Below are 21,372 nucleotides of genomic sequence, written 5' to 3'. Positions count from 1 at the left end.
CCACCTAGAATTTCCCAATGCAATTCAGGAAACTCTTCTTGAGGACCTGCCCAACATAAGCCATCCTGAGAGTCTAGTGATAGATGCAGAAGTTAGTATGTTGGAGTGGGTCAGGGGGGGTACAATCTAGGGCAGGCAATGGGCTATAAATGACTGCCATTGAAGAGGGTAAAAAAGTCATGTGTGCTACATAAGATACCAGTAACGTGCACACTGTTTCCTCAGATGCAGCTCATTCCTCTACCAAGGGGCTTCACAGTTTGTTAGTAGTAGCAGCAATAGGCACAGAGGTCATAATCACAAGGGCAGCCACTGAAATCTGTTGGGACAATTTCTACATGCTAGGTTTAGTGATTTTTCAGATATCCAACCCTTATGACTCTCTGAATTAGGTGTTATTTCCATTATTCTCATTTTACAGGTGAGAAAAACTGAGTCTTAGGGAGATCAAATAAATTGCTGAAGGCTCCACTGCGAGTTAACGGCGGAACCGGGCCGGTTTCCAGAGCCTCGCTCTTAACTGCTTGCTCGGCTGCCTGTATAACACATTCCACTATTATGAAAACTCAAAGAAATGGAGGGCCTTCCAAAAGTTTTCCCTTCAGGAGGCACTCCTGGAGACAGTACACTTCAGGTTCACTGGGAGGAACGAAGGACATATCCACAGCAATTAATCAGAAACAGCAAATGGCTTATTGCAGTCCAGACTTTTTCAATTTGCAAGCGCCAAATAAACGTTTAGTCATGGAGTTGGAGGATAATAAAATAAAAATGAAACCTTGGGAGAAATAAGAGGAATCACACCTGAAAACGATCTATTTTTTAGTCTTCCAAAGTCATTGTTCTTTATATTTAAGAAGTCTTTATTAGAGTCTTTATTCTTTATATTTAAAGGCAACTACTGGTTAACTAGAAATGAGACATCATGCTCACCACCTTTACTCCCAAAGTAATAGTTCATTTTCAGTCCAGGTAGGAAAAACAGTTTGGACTTTCTTTGGTCTATTTCCTATGTTAATTTAAAAAAGGGGGGTGGGTGGTGAGGGGAGAAAGAGTTCCCAGCCCTTTTGCTTAAGGAAATAAAATACAGTATGTTTAAATTGCAATGTGGAATCTAGATGTGTTTTTACCAGCATGATTTCAACTTTCTCTGAAAACATCTGTAAAAGAAATTACCAATAAAAACACTCCACAGCAAATTTTAGAGTCAGCCAATACAAAGTGAGAGATTTATCTACTGCTAGGGCCCATCTCCCATTGTGCCCACCTCCTCTTTCCACACACTCTTCACTGTCTAAGAGGGAGGATGTGAGAGAGGGACTCACACACAGCTTTTCTCAGGGTTTTATTAGGTCTTCAGGATTTCGTACTTAGGGGGAAGGAGGAAGTAGAAAAATAGCACTCAGAATGTTCCTTAAAAGGTTATTAGCAATATTTCTTGTCAAATGCAACTTTGAAAATATTGTTCTTGGGGCACCTGGGTGGCTCAGTTGGTTGAGCATCCAACTTCAGCTCATGTCATGACCCTGCCATTCATGAGTTCGAGTCCCACATCAGGCTCACTGCTGTCAGCCTGTCAATGCAGAGCCAGCTTCGGATCCTCTGTCCTCCTCCCTCTGCCCCTCTCCTGCTTGCACTCTCTCAAAAATAAATAAACATTAAAAAAAGAAAGAAAGCGCGCCTGGGTGGCTCAGTCAGTTAAGCGTCCAACTTCAGCTCAGGTCATGATCTCACGGCTCATGAGTTCAAGCCCCATGTCAGGCTCTGTGCTGACAGTTCAGAGTCTGGAGCCTGCTTCAGATTCTGTGTCTCCCTCTCTCTCTCTCTCTGCCCCTTCCTCACTCAAATTCTGTCTCTCTCTGTCTCTCAAAAATAAATAGTAAAAAGAAAAAAAAATTTTTTAAAGAAAGAAAATAGTGTTCTTGGTTTCCCACAAGCCTCTAGCTTTCCATTTGGGCATTTTCCCTCCCAATCCCTATTAATCAATAATCATTAATCAAATATCAATATGCACTGAGAACCTGTTTTGTGCAAAGCACTCTTCCAGGTAGAAAGGGTTACAGAGTTAAATAAGAAGCTTAAAACCTATATAGAATTCTTAGGAAAAGGTATGGAGCCAGAACCAACAAACTATTAATTCAGGGGTAAGATAGGGGCAGGCAAATTGGGGAAGGAAGAATCAATCACTTTTAAGATTTTATACACCATTTTTTCTTTACAAGAAATATGTATTACTTTTTATTTTTTAATTTAAACTTTAGTCAGGGAAATCATATATAAAAATACAAACAAAGTCATTCAAGAAGTGACTCAAATGACCATAAGCCTACTGGTGGGTCTACAGGCAGTTTGTCATTGTTCAAATTTAATCGTGTTGATGAGAATATTGATGTTTGACACACTGAGCTTTCTTCAAGCACTATAGACTCCATGTAGTCCCAGCACATTTCAATTTCTCTATCCAGGTTTATTTTACTAACAGTGAGTTTAAGTTCCAATTTTAGTGGTCTCATGGTAAAGATTATATATATATGTGTATATATATATATATATATATATAAAGATTATATATATATATAAAGATTTATGTAAAGATATATAAAGATTATATATATATATTTTAAATGTATGTCTTTTTATTTATTTTTGAGAGAGAGAGAGGGAGAGGGAGAGGGAGAGAGAGAGAGAGAGAGCGCGCACGCTCAAGTCAGCAGGGCAGAGAGGCAGAGGGAGAATCTTAAGCAGGCGCCACACCCAGCATGGAGCCTGATGACAGACAGATCATGACCTGAGCCGAAATCGAGTTGGACGCTTAACCAACTGAGCCACCCAGGCGGCCCAAAATACACTTTCACAATGCCCACTGGTCTCTAGCACTGCCCAATGTTTGACCACATAATCAGAAATTTCTGGCTAGTTCTGGGATGCATATGTGCACCTCCAAGACTTATGGAATGACATATCCTTCTGATGAACATAGTTGTTTTTTGGATAAATCAGGTTTTCTTAAAATGAGTTACAATCGAGCAGAAGGTTGATCACCCAGATAAACCAAGGCAGCTGGTGAAATCTTAAAGATTATTCTTACTCATGAAAAACTGTGAATCTCTTCTGTAATTATGATTTCAATTTCTTCTAAGTAACTCTGCAAGTTTGTGAGCTCAGAAACATTTAGAAATATGAGAAATACATATTCCCCATATGCCTCCTGATAAAATATCACCTCATCAGAGAATTTTTCTCTTACTCTCTTATTAAAAATAGCATTTTTTCCTTTTCCCGTATCCTGTTTTTGTACACTGCTTTATTTATCTATCACACACCATCATCTGACTATATAATATCTCTTTAATTTGTTTTTTTGTCTAGTGTGTTTTTCCCTTTACTAGAACATAATATAGTTTTTCTCCAGTATACATTCCTCTATTTCCCTTCAAGCTAGGTAATGACCATGTAACAAAATTCTGGCCAATGAAATGCTTTGGAGAGTGATGTGGACAACTTCTGGGGTGTGCCCTCTAAAAGGAATGAGCATGCCATTTCTTCCTCCTTTTCTTCTTCCTGCCACTGAGAACATGGATGCAATGTTGAGCCATCTTGGACCATGTGGATAAGGGAAATATACCAGAAGAAGCCTGGGTCTCTGGGTGATATTGTAGGGTAAAATTTCTAAATAATCAAAGACCACTCTTAAGTAACAAAGAAACAGGTCTATCTTATTTAAGCCACTTTTACTTTCAGTCATTGTTTAAGAGAGAGAACCTATATCCCTACTAACACACTTCAATAGTACAGGGATGTTTCTGTTTTGTTGTTTCTCTAGCTCCTTAATAGTACCAGTATGTGCTTGATAGATATTTGTAGAATGAATCATGAATGTTCAAATGTCAAATCCAATTTGAGTATGAGTTTTGTTACTTGTATGAACAAATCAACATTACATTATTTTTATTTCTTTGGTTTGAATTTTGTTTTGCATCTTCTAATTAAGGGTATTCAGATTCTTGTTCCATTAGTAAGAAATGATGCATTTCAAACCACTACTAACTCACAGAGTCTTTTGGTCTCCAAAGTCCCAAATCTGAAAAAGTAGTTGAGGAAATCTTTTCAACAAGTTTCCATTAGCTAGCCATCCGATGGCATTAAAATAAACTAAATATTAATAATCAGCTTCAGCTTCTAAGTATTCCATCCCATAAACTGGCAATAGTTAAGGGTAGAAGCACATAAGTCATTAACAACCTTGATCATTTTCTCCATTACATCATGCTATGAACCTGGCCTATAGTTTCTCCTGTAGAAGGATGAAATGGAAATTGGTTATTCCAATTTATCTCTTTGACTTACACAAACTTTGGAAGACTTTTAACCCATCCTTTCCTTGTATATGACTTCAAGTGAACTCAATGCTTACATGTTTAGGAAAAAAATTTCAAATTCCTCCTTGGCAAGGAGTTACACCCGACTCTTTCCTATCTACTAGATAATAATTTCTTTGTAAAACACTTTCTTTTCTTTTTCCTCCTTCTTCTTCTCCTCCTCTCCTATCATCTCCTCCTCTTCCTTCTCCTCCGTCTTTTTTTTTGCAAAAAACATTCCAAGTATTTCACTTAGGGTTCAACTCTGGGCTATAAGGTTAGATGCCCTGACAGGGAATAACTTAGTATACTGGGATGGTCTAAGAAAGATTCACAAAAGGGATAGGCCGTACTTAACAAAGCTTTGTCAAATGAGTTTTAAGTAGTGGAGGGAATAGGAGAATGACAGGAAGAGGGAACTAGCTTAGGCAAGGGCTTGGAGGCTGGCAGAGAACAGAATAGCAGTATTCATAATAGCTTCAAACTGAGAACAAAGCAAATGACTACTAACAGTAGCATGGATAAAAAGTAGGATATTCATGAAATGGAATGGAATAGTAAATAGCAATGAGAATGTACAAACTACAGTTGAATGGATGAATTTCACTGATTCAATGCTGGGGGTGGGGGAGACATATAAAAGAGTACCTACTATGAATTCACTTATATAAAGTTCAAAAATAAGCCAAATGAATGTATGGTATTAGACGACAGGACTGGTTACTTTGGGTGACAGGGAGAGAAAGACAAAGAGACTGGAGGAGGACACATAGAAGGCTCTGGAGTGCAAAAGTTCCAGTCACTGATTTTGATACCACTTTACATCCCTGTGTTTCATTTTTTATCACTGGTATCTTTCCTTGTAAATATGTGATGCATCAGTCATCAACATCATCATCATGACAGTAAAGGGCCAAGAATAGTAAGGACACTTCTGAAAAGAAGTTGTTATTTATACATCCTAAAGTTATTGGCACAGTGATTGATAAACTAACCAATGAACTAGATAGGAGCTCAGAGAAGACTGATCCATGTATGGAATTCTGATATATGACGGGGGGTGGGGGGGGCATCAGATTAAAGCTGGAAAATGGGTATTGATATGAAAATAGATTCAAGTGAGATCCCTACCTCATACCACATATAAAATCAAGGATTTAAACAGACTAGGGAATTAAATTGTCAAAAATAAAACTCCTACTAGAAAATACAAGTGAATATCTTTTAGACTTTGGGTAGAGAAAAAATCCTCAGAAAAAAAAGGCATTGACCAAAGAAAAGTTTCTTTCACTGACTGAAAGAAAACTTTAATAAATTTGACTAATAAAATTAATAATTTTTGTCATGAGGAATTTTATACCAAAAAATTTTTAAACTGGGGAAAAAAATATCAGCAATACACACAAACAAAAATGGGTATCAGGAACATATAAAGAACTACAAGCACAAACAACCTAACAGAAAATGGGCAAAAGATCTAAGGCATTTCATAGAAAAAGAAACAATGACAACATGAAGATAAGATTAACATCACTAGTGATGAGGAAAATGCCAAATTAACCCCAGAGAAATGTTTTTAAACTTGTTTGACTGGCATAAATAAATTGGAAAACATTAAGTATTAAAGAGGATGTAGATGCAGACAATCTTTTATACATCACAGTGGGGAGGGGCAGGCATACAGTCTAAACTGGTGCAGCCACTCCCAGGTATACATCCAAGAGAAAATTTTAGATGTGTACAACCAGCAACATAGACAAAAACAATGATGGAAGGGCTGTTTAAAATAGTGTAAACATAAAAAAATTTAAATGTATATCAACTGGAGACTGTATGAGTAGGCCATGCTATACATACAAGAGGAATATTGCACAGCAACCAAAACAAATAAACTAAAACAACATACAACAGTATAAATAAAACTTAGAAATATAATATTGTGTAAAAACAGTAAAAAATTTACACATAGTATATACTTTTATGAAAAATTCAAAACAACTAAAATTAAAAATGTGGAGTTTTTGAATTTTTTAATCTTTAAAAAAATTTTATTACTTTATTTTTAAAATTTAAATTCCAGGGGCGCCTGGGTGGCGCAGTCGGTTGAGCGTCCGACTTCAGCCAGGTCACGATCTCGCGGTCCGTGAGTTCGAGCCCCGCGTCAGGCTCTGAGCTGATGGCTCAGAGCCTGGAGCCTGTTTCCGATTCTGTGTCTCCCTCTCTCTCTGCCCCTCCCCCGTTCATGCTCTGTCTCTCTCTGTCCCAAAAATAAATAAATGTTGAAAAAAAAAATTAAAAAAAAAAAAAAATTTAAATTCCAGTTTGTTGACATATAGTGTAATATTAGTTTCAGGTGTACAAATCAGTGATTCAACGCTTCCATGCAATACCTGGTGCTCATCATAAGTGCCCTCCTTAACCCCCATCACCTATTTTACCCATCCCTCCACCCACCTCCCCTCTGGTAACCAACCATCAGTGTGTTCTCTGAAGTTAAGAGTCTGTTTCTTGGTTTGCCTCTCTCTTTTTCCCCCCAGGATCATTTGTTTTGTTTCTTAAAGAATGCATAATTTTTTATACTGAGGGGAAAATCACATGGCATACAACTAATTATGTTTTAAAGCATACAATGCAGTGGCACTTAGTATAAACATATAGTTCTTAAGAACATATGTAGATGCAACAATATTGTACACAAAGGAAAGTAAGGGAATGATGGAAATGGGATTCAGATAATGTAGCCTGCATAGGCTGAGGTTGGGAAGGCCAAGACAGGGGACTCATAGGGTAGACGTAGGGTTTTCCTAGCTTTAGCTTTAGATGGTGAGTATATGGGTGCTTATTTAATTACTAAAAACCAACTGCACGAGCACACAGACTGGTCCTTTTCGCTTTCATCAAACAACCTTTTGCACAGTATAAAAGGCAATTTTCACAATAGGTGCTTTGAAAACAAAGCAGGAAAATTCCTATTCTATTGAGAGAAATTATATCACTTTAAATTTCATATGAAGCAATTTCTTTGGGGGGAAATGGCAAAAGGACTCTGAAATCCACATTACATTTGAAGTAAACCAAAGGTGGACTCCTAAAAGGGAGAAAGGTGGTCAATTTACTTCTGATAGAATACTCTGCACTCTCACTGAAGGCAAAAGAACAATCCTAACTCCTGACAGAACTCAAATGATATCCCACCTCCTCCAGGAAGCCCTCTCAGACTACATAAACCCTCCTGCCACTCTTACAGCCTTGAATACTATATCCCACAATTTAGACATATCCCATCAGGGTCCCTAGAGAAAACTTTGTATTTATGAGGAGATAATACAAAATTTTGGTTAAAAATTGAGACTTAAGAATCAAAAAGAAACAAAACGAGAGCAGTGCCAAGTACTGTTGTAAATGCTTTAAAATTAAGAACACTCTTTATTTATGTATGTCAACATTTAACATATCAACCTATTAATCTTTACAACATCACAAAGAAGTAGGTTAAATTATTATCCCCACTTTAGAGGTAAGGAAATAGAGGCACAGAGACGTTAAGCAATTTTATTAAGTCACAGTGTTAGTAAGTACAGGGTCAGATCTAAATATCGGCAATCTGGCTCCCGAGCTCACTTAACCACTACGGAGCCTTACACCTTGAATAATTTAACTGTTTTTTATTGTTGTTTGTTTGTTTTTAAATTTTATTTTAGAGAGAGAGAGAGAGAGAGAGAGAGAGAGAGAGAGAGAGCAAGTGGAGGAGAGGGTAGTGAGGGGGAGAAAGAATCTTAAGCCCCAATGCAGGGCTTGATCCCACAACCCTGGGATCATGACCTGAGCTGAAATCAAGAGTTGGATGCTCAACTGCCTGAGCTACCCAGGCGTCCCAAATGACTTAACTGTTATACTACAATCAATTCAGCTTCTCACCTATGGGTCAGAAACAGTGTTTGGCATCTGGCACAGGGCAGGAGAGTTGGCTTGAGAGCAACCCAGATTCTGGGCCTGGCTGTGAAACTGATGCCTGAGCAGACTTGGGCAAGGCCACTGCCTTTCTTTAAGCCTCAGTTTCCTTCTCTGTAAAATGAAGAGTTGGACTTGACAGTCTCCAAGGCCCTTCCAGAGCTAATGTTTTATGAGCCTGGGGTTGTTGGCTCAACTCCTTGGGCCCGGTCCGGCCCCTCCCGCTGGGCTCCGTGTCTCTTACTGGCTCAGCTTCCCATAAATAAGAGGAAAAGAACACGGGAAAATATCCTCCTGAGAGACTGGGAGGGATCCCACGGTTGCTCTGTATGCTTTGAAGAACTGGTCGTTAACCAGAGAGCTACCTGCCAAGTGAAGTATGGAAAGAAACTAGACTAAGGGGAGAAATGAACTCAACAAAACTTGGCTGTATTCACATTTAAAGGGCATCACTGAGCACTTAAAGAACTGACAATGTTATTGCAACAAGATGAGCCAGCTTCTTAAAGAACCAGAGATAGGCTAAGCTGTGAAAACCGGAATGGACCAGAGAACAAAGAAAAAAGCTGTTATACCATACATCAACCACAGTTATTTACAATCTGCAAAAATCGCGAAACAAACGAAAAGATAGCTCAGGCATGTCGGCCTCCACTATCATTCCACCATGAATTCTACCAGGGCAGGTGCTGTATCAGGAATACATGTCTCCCAGGAACCCCAAAAGCAGTGGGGTCAGAATGAGCTCACGTTAACAGAGCACTTACTATGTGTAAGGCTTTACCATATATTTTTATCCTATTTCAGAGATGAGGGACCAGTCTACAGAGATCCAGGTTCTGGTTCTGTGTCTTGCATCATTAGCTATGTGAATCTGGTCAAGTAATTTCAAATGTCTAGGGACTTGGCTACTTTTATCCATAAAATGAGGGACTGAAAAAGGTTATAGAGGATGGGCCTTCCAGCTCAAGAACTCTGTAGTTCATAAAGTTACAAATACTTCTTTTACATTTACCTAGAAAAGCGTTCACACTGGACCAATTTAATTTGTTTATATTTTATTTTTATTTATTTCTTAAAGTTTATTTATTTATTTTGAGAGAGACAGAGACAGCGTGAGCGGGGAGGGGCAGAGAGAGAGGGAGAGAGAAAGAATCCCAAGCAGGCTCCTTGCTGCCAACACGGTCTGATGTGAGGCTTGAATTCATGAAACCATGAGATTGTGACCTGAGCCAAACCAAGAGTTGGACGCTTAACTGGCTAAACTACCCAGGCGCCCCTAATTTCTTTATATTTTAGACCTTTGGAATTTAGTGGACTGCACTGTGCTGAGCACATTATATAACGAATCGAAGGAAAAAATCCAAGAAAGCCCTCTGATTGTCTTCATTATGGTACTCCCCAAGATCACCTTGTATGGTTGAGTATGTTGTGCCTTGTACAAGGGCACCTGGTCAAGAAGGGCTGGGAAGATGGGGCTAAATTTCCATCTCACCTCTGGCATGAGCTTTGTGACCATGAGGCTGAGCCCAAACCAAAGGTACATTTGGGTTTGTGGGCACCTCTGAACTACCCGTCGACACTGAGCGAGACTATGAAGCCATGACTAGGTCTGTGTTCCAGTTGTGTTGTATGCAGAACTTACAATTTTACTTGTGCTCAAAACATTTCCAGACACCCTCTTTTACCTCCAGTCTATTTATAAGACCCTTAATAAAACCAATCCTATCATTCAGTCACACATCAACATTGACCTAACCCAGCACTAGCTAGGCTGCTTGAACGGACTGTTTCTAAAATGTCAGTACAGGGTGCCTGAGTAGCTCAGTCAGTTAAGTGTCTGACTTCAGCTCAGGTCATGATCTCACAGTTTGTGAGTTCGAGCCCCCCGTCAGGCTCTGCACTGATAGCTCAGAGCCTGGAGTTGGCTTCAGATTCTGTGTCTCTCTCTGCCCCTCCCCGCTCATGTTCTCTCTCTCACTCTCTCTCTCTCTCTCCCCCCAAAGAATAAATATTTAATAAATAAATAAATAAATAAATAAATAAATAAATAAAATGTTGATCCAAGCTCAAAGAATTAAGACATTTTGCATAATGGCAGCACACATGGAAAATAGAAACTACCTTTCCAGGTGATTCCTTAGAAAGGGAAAACCCTTACTTAGCTGAGCACATCCTAGTATTTCAAAGAAATCTATTTCGTTATCTTTATAATTCCAAAGCACAGTAGCTACCAAATACTTGGGGAAAAATACAGAAAAACAAAAACTTTGAGAAAAACATTTCCTGGATTCTGTTCTGGGTTTCTAACGTGTTGTCTTTATAACACACTTGCTACCACTACAAGCTCCTGATTTTTCTAGCAACAAAGGAGATGTGCTCTAATTTGCTCACATTCTTTTTCCTTCATATTGCAATCAACAGCAACTCCAGGACCATTTATTCTGGATTTCCTGAGTCAGTCTCAATTTCAAATATTCTGCCCCTCTCTCCTCGCAATAAAAAGTTCCCAACTTTTTATTTGGAAAATATGGTCGCCACAATAATGGCATTACCCTCACATAATATTAGTCATGGCAGAGTCATACCAACATCACGGTGCCTTTATTTGGTATGTGGCCATTCCGAGAAGAACTTGCTGGTCCATCCAGGGCCTGAGACCATTTTCTTCGGCCCCATTAAAGAGAAAAATAATGAATCTGCTACTAAACAAGTTTGGGGTTCACCGATTTAGAACTCAAAGGAACATTTCCTTGTTCTAGAAGAGGTTTTCAAGGCTAACAAATTACTATTTGATGAAATGGTACACAATCTGGAAAAACTGAAGCCATGGGGCTTTCCGACTGCCAAACTCCCACATGCTGGCTCTCGAGACACATCCACACTCATTATTAAAGTGTCACCATTTATAATTTGGTGCTACATTTTCTGAAGCTAGGCTACTCAACATGGTATACAGACAAATTGAATCCTTATTTTATTAAAACATAGGGATAAGATGAAGTAGGTGTCGGTGATAAAAGTCACCTAATCTGTAGTTGAAAATGAAGTTATTAAAACTAGGCCAGCATCACAAAAGGGAAACCAAAGGATCAGGTTTCAGTAAGCAGGTTCCCCTGGATATAAGCAGCATTTATGAAAGGAATCAGCTGGCTCTGGCTTTGTTTTGCTCCTTCCAGAGTAGTTTTGGAGTTCCCTTTTCCCCCGGGTACCTCCCTCTGAAGCCTCAGAGCCTGGAGTAAGAGGAGAAAAGTTATAATTGCAGGGACGTTTTATAATGTTTGCCAAGCATCTGAGTATACAGCAGCCCCATTTTGTCTCCAGCCTCACAACCCTGTGAAGTAGGTGAAAATTTTAACAGTATGGCTATGGAAAGAAATGTTCCTGAGTAATGTTTTTCAAACTCAGGTCAGTTGGTCAGAACCCTTGAAGATCACAGAAAACTTTAAATTAAAGTGGAAAAATACTAAATTATGTTCCCACTAGTTTGGGTCATTTTAGCATGATCATGAATAAGCTATAGATTCTGAGTCAGATGTGTGCAGTTTGCTTTGGACTTTGTTCTTGCTTACTTACTTATAAAACTTTCAAAATGTACTTCTAAATTACAGCAACTCAGTAAAAAATTCAAACCTTAGGGCTTGGTTTCCTCCCCCTAGCAGGCTGAGTCATAAAAATAAATCTTAGCCATTTCAATAGCCAACACACCCCTCACATTAAGAATTGGTATTGTTCCCCATGTCTCCCATTTCATCCAAAGGTCACACCCAGATCACATTTGAAGACAGAAACAGCTTAAGGGCTCATCCAGCTCAACATTTGCACACTTAATAAGGGAACAGAACCTCTGCCAAGTTATAGGGATGAGTTACATCAGAATCTTCCAGACGAACCTCTGAGGAGTAGTTATGAGTATGGGCTTTGGAGGCAGCCCGACCCAGATTGGAGTCCTAACACTGCATGACCTTGGTCATATCTGGGAAGCACAATGCCTGGCACACAGTAGGAGCCCACCAAGTGCTTGCTGTTTTACTGTGAAAGGCATTTCAGGGCTTAGACAAAAGGGGAGCATCTCTCCTGTGTCTATCCTCTACTGGACAGTGAGAAGGTTCTCTCCCAATCAAATCTTTAGGAGACACTACTGGGGAAGGCAGAATATTTACTCAACCATAAATCCAGGGTCAAGACTTAAATCAGGAAAATCACAGACGGTTGGGCTTTCAGAGTTAAGAAGAAATGTGTAACTTATAATTTATTAATATATGCAAATTACATACACAGTGTCTGAGACACAGCAGGCAGTGAATACATGTCTCTCCTCACTTTGTTCTATATCCAAAGTAACTAAAATCTCAGGCCCTAAAGTGACTTGCTTAAGGTCACACAACCAGTTAATGGGAGAGCTGGAATTGGTACTTAGGCCTTATTTTTGGTGGTGGTAGTGGTGGGGGGTGTCGCCTCAGGTTTATTATTGAGATAACTAGGCGTCAGACCGTTTGAAAAAACTGGCCAAGTACCTCCCAAACTCAAGAATGATCTCAACACAGCATGCTGTCCCTATGGGTTCACCACCAACCCCATCCCTGACCACCACTAAGAAATAGAAGCTAGATTCCCTCTGGTCCATGGTGGAAATCTCTGCCTGTAAGGACTGGGACTTCTGAAGGACAAGGAGACAGATCCAGGATGTTCAGAGGAGGGGGCTCCTTTCCTCTCTGACCCACTGCAGGTAACAGCAATCTCAGATGCTCCCTTGTAAACACAAAGCATTTGTAAACTTTCCCTGGGGGGTTTGTAGCCAATTGAAATGGAGGGCTAGGGACAAGGAGATCTAAAAATGTCCCCTCTTTGTCTTTCTGTGGAGGTGACAAGCATGAGTCACTGGGTTCACAGGACTGAAAAAGATTCTTATAAATATCAATAGAAAATTCTGATTCTGTCTTAGGTATTTCTCAAAGGAAGTGGTTCCAAGCTCTGATGGTCAGGGAGAGGCCAGCTAATAAGCTTGCATTGGTCTGGGGAAGGAGGGGAGGAGACATCAGCAATGGGTGGAAATCGCCTTTCTTATTTTATAATTCAAGGAGTCATTTAAGAAATATGTATTAGCATTGACTGTCAGAGAAACTCTGGATTGGGGTGGGGGACGGGTGGATCCCGTAGGGAACACCACCAAGAGAATGTGAAATCTAAGCTCAGGACTAAAGGATGGGCAGAAATTAGCCAGGTAGAGAGGGATGTTCTAAACCAGGGGGAGGCAAACTTTTACTTTAAAGGACCAGATAATAAATATTTTAGTCTTTCCAAGCCATATAGTCTCAATTGCAGCTACTCAACTCTGCTGTTACAAGGAGAAAGCAGCTATAGAATATACATGAGTATGGGGTGCCTGGGTGGCTCAGTTGGTTAAGCTCCCGGCTTTCGCTCAGGTAATGATCTCAAGCCCCGCATTGGGCTCTCTGTGCTGACAGCCTGCTTCAGATTCTGTGTCTCCCTCTCTCTCTCTGCCCCTCCCCAGCTCACCCTGTCTCTCTCTCTCTCTCTCAAAAACACATAAACATTAAAAAAAATTTTTTAAGAAAATACATGAGTATTAAAGGGATTGAGTGAATCTGTGTTTCAATAACCTTCATTTTTGAACACAGAAGTTTGAATTCCATACAATTTCTATATGTTATGAAATATTACTCTTCTTTTGATTTTGTTTTGAACGCTTTAAAAATGAGGAACCATTCTTAGCTTGTATTTTAACAACATTTGCATTAAAGTATATGAGGGGTTAGTCAAGGCCATTCCTGAAGCAGGAAGATAGGAAGATGATATGCATTTCTAAACCACAGACTCTCTTAGATCCTCTACCCAGGGCTGGGACCAAGGGGAGACAAGTGAGCTGCCCAGGGCTCAAAATTTAAGGAGGCACTCCTTAATAAGTAGAGAGCTGGCACTTGCGAAACCCTGAGATTGACTGCCTCCTTACAAGTTGCCACCTAGGCACCTTGCTGGCCTCAACTTAGGCCTGGTCCTGCCACTTGTGCATAATGCAGTACATTACTAAAGTGGTGACCTCCTCAAGCAGCTCTGCCTCAGATGCCTTCATTGTGAGACACAACTTTGCAGATGACAATCTGGTTCCCAGCCACTTCTCTGGGGTGCAGAATTTAGATAATAAGAAAAACAGCCTATATAATACAAGCTTAGGCAGAAGAGGAAGGAGAAACTAGGCAGATTGGAGTTTGGAAAGAATCTGGGGGAGAAGGAAGATAAAAAATCCAACTTGACCATTGTTGCTGGTGGGGTAAGTTTGAACAATGAGAATGAAATCCATGTCCAAAGAAAATATTTAACAAGTTTCACTGTGCACTAAAATTATAAGCCTTCTTTGCCACTGTCTCGACTTGCATTCATTATATCCATATCCATAGCTATGTGTGTGTGTGTGTGTGTGTGTGTGTGTACATACACACACACACACACACACATATATCTACACACATGTGGACACACAATACTGAAAATCATATATGTGATAATGGACTTATATCCAGAATATATAGAGAACTCAACAATTAAAAAAAATTAAAAATAGGCAAAGAATTTGAATAGGCATTTGTCCAAAGATGTACAAATGGCCAATAAACACATGAAAAGATGTTCAACATCATTAGCCATCAGGAAAATGCAAATCAAAACTACAATGAGATATTACCTCATATCAACTAGGATGGCTTTAAGCAAAAAGATGGACACTAAGAAATGCTGGTCAGGATGTGGAGACACTGAACCCTCACACGCTGCTGGTGGGAATGCAGAAAGGTACAGCTGCTTTGGAAAACAGTCTGGCAGTTCTTCAAAAGGTTAAACATAGTTACATAACTCAACAATTCCACTCCTGGATACGTGTCCAAGAGAAATGAAGACATATGTCCACACAAACACTTGCACACAGATATTCATAGCAGACAAAAAGACAGAAAGTGGGAAGAATCCAATGTCCAACAACTGATGAACAGATAAATAAAATGTGGTATGTTCATACAATGGAGTATTTTTCAGAGGTGAAAAGTAACAAAGTACTTATACATGTTATAGTACAGATGCACCTGGAATATTCTAAGCTAACTACACTGAAATTAAAGTAAAAAAATATACTATGCTAAGTGAAAGAAGCCAGTCACAAAAGACTGCATCCTTTATGAGTCCATTCAGATGAAGGTCCAGAATAGGGAAATTTCTAGACACAGAAAGTAGATTAGTAGATGCTTCTGAGTAGAGAGATAGGGAGAAGGGGTGAGGAGAATGGAGGGTGATAGCTAGAGAGTAGGGGGTTTCTTTTGGAGATGATGAAAATGTTCAGACATTGTGGTGATGGTTGCACATACTTGTGAATATATCAAAAACCAGTGAATTTTGCATTTTACATAGGTGAACTGTATGGTATACGAATTATATCTCAATAAAGCTATTAAAAACAGGAGAAATCAAAGTATCTCTCCTTGCCTTGAAAGACATCTGCTTTTGGATTCAACGTATGGGCTCTCCTTACCCTTGAAAGATGATGGTGTCTCTATGTTGCTAAAAACTGAGGTGGTTTTCTTGTTGAGGGTTTGATGGGTGGTGGCCTAAATGACAGGGAAGGGGCTGGGTCTCAAGGGCTGAATGTTGGTTAAGGTTAGGGATTTGGATGCCTGAACTCTGCAGGACCCATATTTAATCTAAGGTTCTAAATGCATCCAGGCCAGCTGCTAGAAAAAAGAACCAATGGTCAGAACACCATATTGGTGTTCCCAAGGCTCTTTAGACCAGAAAATGACCCAGCACCATTGTCTGAGAATACTTTTTCAGGGAGGGCCCTGCCTGAGCCATGAGTTAGTCTAGTCACAGAAAGGTCAGGGGATGGTCACCCCTCACTCCCAATGATGCTTCAGTCCTTGATGCTGAATCCTGTGGTCACTGGGGAAGAAACCTCCATACCACTCCAGGAGGCATATGAGCCCTGAGGGAAACAGCACCCAGGGAGGGGATTAAGGGGAGAGGACCTCATGACTGCAAGGGGTCATTCTGTGGGCAGCCTGAGTCCTTCCTGTGTAAAAATGCAGGGTATATTAAATAAGGACTCCATCTAATGGTCTTATCCTTGCCTATGGGTTCTGATTCTTTTCAGGCCACATTTTAACCATGGCCCATTTCTAGGGATGAGGCCTCTCTGGCTGCTAATTCCCATTATTCAGGACATCTGGGGAAAAGGAAAAAAAAAAAAAATCCTAGTGTGGATAGTGTCCTAAGGCTACCATGTGAATAACAGTGGCCATGAATATATAATATATTCACCATAAATTAGAGTCCGCGGAAAATATTTTTTTTTTTTTTTTTTTTTTTTTTTTTTTTTTTGCTAAATCCTAGCCAAAGAGCTGGTGTAACTACTGAGATGTGGAAGTGAATTTATCTTAAACTTGCCCCAGTGCAGCTAATAAGGGAAAGCTGTCCAATCATCACAAAGTCAGCTTCTGACAGCCTGTCACATTTTCCACTGATGCACCAGACGTGACTAAACTGTGCAGGGGCTGTCTGTCCGGGATCTGGATTCCCTTTCACTGTGCTCAGCAGGAAGGGGCCAGCATCGTCCTATACCCATGTCATGAACTTGACATAACCCTTAGTAATGGAAGAGGAGGCCTGGCATGCTACCAAGCCCAGGCTTTCAGCTTAGTCTGTACACACTGTGAAATTTTTAATTATTTCAAGGTCCACACTGTACCCAATCTGCAGAGAGACCAAATTTCCAGAGGAGAAAATAAAACATGTTGCTATTTCAACAGCCATCTATTACAACACTGGACAGCAGGACTCAACGGATAGTTGATCATTCCTAAAAGTTACCACTCGGAAGACAAATTTATTATTGGTTGATCCCTCGACACATAACAAAGAAAATATAAACTCAAGGACACAAATACTGATGAAGGTATTTATGTTAAACACTCAAAAAGTTTTCATTGCCTCTTATGTTTAATTCTCTCTGCTAAAGAGTAGAATAAAATGTGAAGAAGAAAGATACATTTTAGAAGGAAGAAAGAAGAGTTAAGAACCAGCAACAAAGAAGCTGGTGTGACTTTCCTTTTTAATTTACTGTTTTTCTAGTCTGATTTTTAAAAAAAATAAAACTTCATTCTTTTTCTGTTTGGCCGCACACATTCTTATACAGTAAATCCTCTCGTGGGCCATGGCAGGGAGACAAATGAAGCGATAACACGGGAGCTGGTGGCCTGTCTGCCCTGGCCACTCTCCCCTCCTCCACACGCCATCCTTCAGTGCACACAGAACTCAGGTTCCATGAATAATTCCAGCACAGGCAGGGACTTCTTGTGCTTCATATTCAGAATAACTCTAAATACCCTAAACTCCCCAAAATTCAGGCAGAGAGGGAATTTTTTAAAAGGAAAACACCCTCAACCAACTTTCAATCTGGAGACTTCAGCCACTTGCCAAAATATGCCATCTCACTGAGCCAATAAATGGAGAGCAGGAGTGTGGCTGTAACTGGGTCAGGAGTAGGGTTTTCATTTTTCACAAGTCGGGGGGGAGGATACCAATATGGTTAGTCAGTCAGCAAGCATTAATCCTCATTAATGTCTCCCATTCAAATCCATTCTTCACTGCACAGCTGTGCAAACATAAATTAATTGGGTCATTTTGACGAAGGCATACAAGAAAAAAATTTCAATGTGAGGCAGAGGAACTAACTGGACAAATAACACATTCTTTAAATGTGTAGGAAGGACTGTACAAGCTACCACATCATAGACTGAAGGACATTCACTCAAATTCACACCACCATAAACTCCCCCATGGGAGAAGCTTCAAAGGGCAGAATGAGGTGGGGACACGTTCATGACAAAGCATATAATAAACTGCCAGAGTGAAAATACTGGCTCCCACTCCTTGCCAGATACTGTGCTATCTATTTCACAGAGCCATGTCATTTAATACCGTCACAACATCATTACTCCCAGTTTACATATAAGGTAATTAGAAGCAAAGAGATCAAATAACTTGCTTGAGGTCATACCAGCAGTAAATGGTGGAGTCACAGTGGTCAACGTTCAATTCAGGCTGACACGACTCCAGAGACCATGTTCCTAAGATGACATTGTCCTGTTTTCTATATGCTTGGCACTATGCTTGCATCGTGGAGAGCAGAAAAAAAGGTACAGTCATTTCTTGCCCTTTAAGAAACTTACAGTCTGACTGGGGAAACAGGATGGATACCTGCGAACTCATCAGAAAATAGGAACAGGAGCATTGCATTAGCACCTGCACTTTTTAGGTGAAGGAAGCCACATACAGGAGCTGGGGAAAGTGGCTACAATTTATCTGACAACTTTGAGAAGGGTTTCCACCAAACTCTAAAAAGTGAGATACTGAGAGGATGTAATACTTTAGAAAATACTGATTTATTCCTTCCATGGTATGGTTTGAACATTCAAAATCTTTCCTTTCAGAGCTCTCCCTTCAGAAAGGACAGGACAGTCAGCCCATTTCCCAGCTTCATTTTAAGGTTAATAAAAATAGCCACAGCTTCCTGGAAATCCAGGAGAAGAGCTCTCCTCTCTCTTCTCCAGAGTCTTCACTCTGGTCGAGGTGTGGCAACCTCTCCCAACCTTCAGAGACTAAGAAGGGAGGAGATAATTTGCATCATCTCTTTGGTTCTTTTCATTGGAAATGAACCATCTCAGTGCCTCTAACTGACAGAAAGGGGCAGACTGGAGCTAGGGACCCATGAACGTTCTCGGAAGAAGTGGCAGTGCTCCAGAAACTAGGAGAATGAGTATGATCATGCCAGAAATTATTCTACAATTATTTATAGCAGATGCATGACCCCCATGCCTGTAGAAGTGTTGGGGGACTCTGATAACCGTTCTCAAACAATCTGCTTCCACTCTCTTTGCTGCATTTAAATTTCTGTTGCATTCTTAACATTCAACTTCAGATGTATATGAATTTTTAAAACCCCTGCATTTTTTAACTGGGAAGACACATTACTGCGATGAGCTCCTTTTTCCCTGCATGGACAAAATTTGGTCAGAAGAGCTGGGGACGGGGGGCGGGGGGTGCTGTGTGTCACTGACGTCACATTGCTTGGGACTCAGGTTTTATAAGGAGTCAGATGAACATTCAAAAACAAATCTGCCGACCCTTACTGGGTGACCAGTAGGTCGAATGCACAGAGAGAAGGGCCTGAGAGAAGGGTCATCACTTTTCAGGCAGGCTCCCAGGTCAGCCGTGCCACTCCCGAGAGCCCGCAGTGTCGGGGTCTTTAGGACACAGCAAATATTCCCTAAATGTCCTGCCCAAAGAGCAAAGAGCTCAAAGTTGTTGGACAGTGGTTCTCAACTCCACAGAATCATACAATCACCTGGGGAACCCTAAAAATCATTCCTGCTGTGCCCTACCCCAGCGATTCTGATTCCAAGGGTCTGGGATTGGGCCTGGATACTATGATTCCAACACATAAGCAGGGTTAGAACCGCCACATTGAACACAGCCAAGTCTGAAATACCATAAGCATCAGTGAGTGTGGTTACTCAATCAACAGACACTGAAATGAACAGAATCCTTCTGCTCCTTTAACAGCTTACTCTCAATTGTATTTCTTTCTGGATCTTGAGAAACTAAGAGTCTGGGCTGCCCAGATTACAATCCTAGTTATACCACTTAGCAGTTAAGTGACCTTGGGCAAGGTATATAACTTTCCTGAGACTCCGTTTTCTTAGCAATACAAAGGGGTTAATATCAGAAGGTAGTTGAGAGGATTGCATGAAATCAAGTATGTAAATTATGTGACCCAATGTCTGGCACATGTCAAATGCAAAATAAACATTAGCTCCATGACTGATGATGATGACAATAAAAATATACCAGTTATATTTCAATAAAAGGAATGTTTTTTCTAGATGGGGTATTTATTCACAAGGCCAGGTTTTAAGGAATTGTGAAACACTGGGATGTGAGAGTTAGACATTTAGCATTCCCTTCAATTATGAATACAGGCCAACAAGTCTCAGTATTAGAACAGTACCTGTGACCTTGTCGCCGATAGAAATCACAGATATGTCTATATAATACAGTCGTGGTTGAAACCCTAAATGAGTATTTATATTTAGGGTGACCAACTGCCCTGGTTTGCCCAGGACTGAGGGGGTTTCCCTGGATGAGGGATTTGTAGTGCTAAAATTGAGAAAGTCCCAGGGAAACTACTCCCTACTGACATTCATCACTACTTCAGAATTATGGTAGTTATCGAACCACTAAATGCCACTGTTTAATGTGTTAACAAAGAAGCACCTACCCTGCCATATATCATAATTTCAAATGATATCTTGGTAAGTGTACATATGTTCACATAATCTGTGTCCTTTATAACACCTTGTATTTCATTGGATGCACTTAAAAGCATTCTTCTGAGTCCATAGGCTTCACCAAAATTGCCAAAGGGGTCCATGGCACAAAAAAGGTGAGGAAGGAAGAAACTGGGAACATTGGTTGGAAAATGAAGGTAACCATATCTTAAGTTCTTTTAGGCCTTGCAACCTAAAAATATAGAAGACATAGGCATGTACCTCCAAAGGCACAAGTAGATAATCAGTCAATGGAACCACTTTCCCATTATCAGGAGTCTGTCTCCTAATCCTACATATAGTAACCTGGGAGTCTCCCTAATTTCTGCACTCCTGATGACATACATATGTGCATCTAGTTACTTATATCATTGTAGAGTTAACTCCATCTTGACAGTTATTGACTGGCGTATCTATTAGGTCTACAAGTTTCCAGTAACTACAAATGCTTCCCCTAAGAATCATAATTTGACAGAACCTAAAACTTTCCATGAATTAAGACAACAGAAAATTGGATTTTAAAAGATCAAGTTTTGGGGTTCCTGGATGGCTCAGTCACTTGAGTTTCCCACTCTTGATTTCAGCTCAGGTCATGATCTCATGGTTCCTGAGTTTGAGCCCCACATCTGGCTCTGCACTGACAGCACAGAACCTGCTTGGGATTCTTTGTC

General features: G+C 40.2%; 1 protein-coding gene across 8 annotated transcripts in view; it reads right to left on the bottom strand.

The window, feature by feature from the left end:
* The window catches only part of PLCE1 (phospholipase C epsilon 1), a 322,989-nt gene that overhangs the window by 262,863 nt on the left and 38,754 nt on the right, over positions 1-21,372 (bottom strand). The window lies entirely within an intron of this gene.

Source organism: Herpailurus yagouaroundi, unplaced genomic scaffold, assembly GCF_014898765.1.
Source record: "Herpailurus yagouaroundi ecotype Mexico unplaced genomic scaffold, PumYag 163, whole genome shotgun sequence".
Lineage (NCBI taxonomy): Eukaryota > Metazoa > Chordata > Mammalia > Carnivora > Felidae > Herpailurus > Herpailurus yagouaroundi.
Note: the sequence above shows the minus strand (reverse complement) of the source record. Positions and strands in the feature narration are given on the sequence as shown.